Source organism: Giraffa tippelskirchi, chromosome 5 (assembly GCF_054371585.1).
Source record: "Giraffa tippelskirchi isolate mGirTip1 chromosome 5, T2T-mGirTip1v1.2.pri, whole genome shotgun sequence".
Classification (NCBI taxonomy): domain Eukaryota; kingdom Metazoa; phylum Chordata; class Mammalia; order Artiodactyla; family Giraffidae; genus Giraffa; species Giraffa tippelskirchi.
Genome location: NC_137279.1, coordinates 64881248 through 64885436, shown reverse-complemented (window position 1 = coordinate 64885436; position 4189 = coordinate 64881248). Strand labels below are relative to the sequence as shown.

At 40.7% G+C, this 4189-nt stretch overlaps 1 pseudogene; it reads right to left on the bottom strand.

Moving 5' to 3' along the window:
* Window positions 1–1770: 1770 nt before the first annotated feature.
* Window positions 1771–2434, bottom strand: LOC145505186 (BCL2/adenovirus E1B 19 kDa protein-interacting protein 3 pseudogene; annotated as a pseudogene).
* Window positions 2435–4189: the final 1755 nt, after the last annotated feature.

Here is a 4189-nt window from a genome sequence, read left to right as displayed (position 1 = left end):
TGACTCCTACAATACTCCTACTCCTTTTCCTCTCCCACAAAGGCTTTAACCTGCAAGTGAATAAAAGCTACCATTAGTCTGCCTCTCTTCCAGGCTCTAGTCCCAGGACAATTCTCTGCTTTATTATTACGCAGTTCAATGGTATCTTTCCCAACCTGCTGTCCTGTAAAGTCTTCTTTTCTAATGCTTAATTGCTAGTTTTGCTAAGACTTAAATAATATATTGAAGTTTTAAAATTTGGTCAGAAATTTACTTTTTTAGTAAGCTGTTTAATTTGGAAGGATTATAGATTCATAGAAATGTTACAAAAATAATAAGGGAGTTGCCATACTCTTCCCTTATTTTCTGCCACTGTTAACATCTTACATAATCCTAGTGCATTTGTCAAAGCTAATAACGCAAGTGTTAATTTTGGTGAATTCCCAGAAGTTGAGTGGAGGCTAATGTGAGGGCAAAAAGTTCCTGGGAACTGCAAACTTAGGGGGACACCACATTTTATAGGCTTTCCTTCCAGTAACCCCACTATGTTTTTATGGTGAAAGTCCAGGAAAATTCCCCTCTTGTCTTTGGCAGGGGGAAGAAAACAGTATCCATGATCCAACATCCAACATGACCAATGACTTCTCCATATCAAAGGCCTACTTTCTGGTAGAAAAGGTTTTGCCAAATCCATTCTTAAACTTTATCCAGATGAAGGAACAAAACTCACTTCAGCCTTCTTATCTCACTTGAGGGGTGGAAAAACATAGGTGTCTAGGAGCAAGGTTTTAAGGAAGTAGATTTGATAATGCTGCGGCCAGGGAAAGGTTTAGAGGCCTGAATGCAAAGAACACTGGAAAAACAGTTGTGAAGGTCCAACCTCCAAGACACAGGAACATCAAATGATTGAGACTTAATTAGAAGATCATAGACTGTCCCCTCCTCCTCTTACTACCACACCAACACAGCTCCGGGCTTGGGTAGAATAAAAGTGCCTTATAACTGAAAGAACTAAAATACAGACTATGAACAGGGATACTTAGGGAAGTCCGAAGTCAAGGGAGATAAAAACAAGGACACTGGAAAAACTTCAATTAGAATATCCTATTGTCTCCTTGTATGAGAAGTTGCATGTGACTTTCTTCTATACAGAATAAAAGCTTTTTGTGGACAGAGACCACACTGCACCATCTTGGCATGTTCTGCACTGGTAATGAATAGGTTGTCAGCAAGATTTTTAGACTGAAGTTGGGTAAACAAGACAAGCATGTGTTCACATCATGGGAATATATATGGGACTGACAATAAATCCAGAGACTTTAAATCTTGATTTTTAATATATTTATTATTTTATTGAAAATATCAACTCACAAAAGTTGGTACTTCTCCCAGTTCACATGGTTTCCATTTTCTATAGATGAGTGGCTAAATCAGGGAGGCCAGTAATGATTAAGTATATATTATAGTTGTAGGCATCTCTGTTGGAAATTTTCACATAATTTTGTTTTTACTTTCATGAACATTTCATGCTGTGTCCTGGAGTGTTTCACTGTTTTTGTAATGAAATTCCCTCCCAACTCCGCATGCTCCCTATTCACTCCTACCACTCTTTGTTTGTGTGTCTTACTTTTATTTTACTGAATTAGGAATGCAGCATTTACAAAAAAAAAAAAAAAAGACACAAATGGTGCAGCCACCCAAGGACCAAGATGGTAGCTTCTTTGGTAAGCTGCATTGCAAATCCCAATATAAATTCCCCCTAATTGAAAAAGCCAGATTCCAGTTCTTTTATCAAAAGGTGCCGGTAGCTGTTGTCAGGAGCCTTCAGATAGAGATCCCCTACCCCACTGCCAGCACAAGAGAGAGAGAAAAGACGGGAGAAAAACTTTTAGAAAACGCCATGTTCCTTCTGTTGAGTGGGGTCGTGCGCTGCGGGTGTCTGAAAAGGAACTGGGCAGAGTGGGGAAGGGATGTTTTCTGGCCAACTTGACCAATCCCGTATCAGGTATGAGTTTTTTCTTCAAGATTCTTTCTACGCCTTTTCTTCTCTCCATATAATCTTCCTCTGACTGAGAGCCTTTTTTTTCGTCAATACTATGTGGGCCTATTTCAGAAGCTGCGGTGTTGTCTTAGGTGGGGGTGGGGGGGGGTCTGTGGGCGAGGTGGGTGGTCGCAGTGAGAACTCCTGGGGCTGCTCCATTCAGCTTCACGCTGGGCATCTAGCAATATTTCTTCCACGTCGCCATTAGAAACAGAAACCGAGTCTAGAACATGGAGGCGTCCCCACTGTTGCCAAAGTGTAATTCCACCCAAGAGCTACACAGGCTCTCCTCGTGCAGCACGGGGAGTCTCACTCGGAGACATGGAGCCCAGGAGCCAGGTTCGGCATCCGGGTCGACGTGGGGTCATTGTACGTCCTGGTCGACGTGGGGTCAGTGTACGTCCAGGTCGACATCGGGGTCAGTGGATGCTCTGTGGCGGGAGTGGGAGCGCCGGGCTCCACGGCTGGTGACCCGAGTCACCACACAAACGCTCTCTTTCGAGAGATAGGGCCAGCAATTGTTTGAGTGATGTGTTTACATTTCCTCTGTGGTCTTGACTGAACAAGCTAATGTTTATCAGTGAATCACCTCTGACTCCGAGTTTCCTTCCAGATAACTATCTCCTCGTTTTTAGGAAATGTGTGAAAGAAATGACCTTTGAGAAACAGCCTCAGTGAACGCCTTCTTTGGTCATAGAATTACCATGCTTTTTGAACTCGGCAACATTCATACCTGTATTCCTGAGCATTGGTCAAAAAAGGTGGTTAGTTTGATTTATTTTGTTAAATACTAGAATATAGATGCTGAGATGAGGTATGTGTAGTGCTGGTCGAAAAACTGAAGACAACTCATAATAAACAAAATGCCTGTGTTTGTTGTATGGTGGGAGAGATAAAGAGAGAGAAACACACTGTCTTCAGAATCTAGCCTAACACATTATTGACCAGAGATGTATTAGTATGTCTTTCGTTACCCACACATTATTGACTAGGGACATTTCAATATCACCTACATAACAAATCACTAGCCACAGGTGTTAGTTTGTGGGAAAATTCCTGCGTCAATAATTAGTTAAGATATTGCTTATTGGGTTCCTATTGAAAGCAGGAGACCCTCAAATTCTTGGTGACTAGGTTTTATCCTTAGGACAGAAGTAAAACTCCGAATAGCACATAAATTATATATCTTGTATTTTAAACCTCTTTTTCATAATGTGTTTCAGTATGGTTCACTTGAAGTTCAAAACATGATTTAAGTATAAAAATGTAACATTTTCCTTCCAACTTTGTCCAAGCTCGAGAAACTGAGAGAAATAGTATTTCAAGTGACTTTAGTGTTTGGCTCACTGGAAAGTTAGGTTTTTGAGCAAGGATGGTTCATCAGCCTTTTTTTGTGACCAGATAAAATATTCTCTCAGGTCCTCTGATGCTCTTGGCACTTTTTCTGTGAGCATCAGGCAAACTTGGGCTCTTAAGCACCTTGTTTGCCTTGAGGCTGAGAAAGCTGTGTTCTTGATGGAAGACACAGGGAGGAAGTGCCCTGTTTTTGAGCACATAAACTAGACTCCTGGTTTATTATCAGTGTCTTAAGTTTGATTGTGGAAGTCCATCTTTTAGAGCCCAGTTGACTGGAACTGTACTGTCAGATTTGGGCTCCTGACAAAATGGGTATTGGACCTGGGATTGAAGTTATCCTGTCATCTTGAGAGGCTCTTCAGGGTGACCTGCTCACCTCCCTCTGAGCTGGCTCTTTCTTTTTTTCATAATGGGGGATCTTTTGTGTTTTTTCTTTGTTGGTTAATCCATTGAGAGACAAATTCAAATATAGATCAAATGACTGGCCATTTCTAACCTTGAGTCAGTGGATTTTTTTTTTTAATCATAAAAATTTATTGGAGCGTAGTTGATTTCCAGTATTGTGTTATTTTCAGGTGGATCAGTTATACATCTATATATATCCACTGTTTTTTAGGTTCTTTCCCCATTGTCCATTACGGAGCATTGAATAGAGTTCCCTCTGCTATACATCACGTTCTTACAAGTTATCTATTTTATGTATAGTAATGTGTATATGTTAGTCCCAGTCTTCCAGTTTATACCTTCACTGTTTATACCCTGGTAACCATAAGTTTGATTTCTATATCCATGGCTGGATCTTTTTAATAGCAG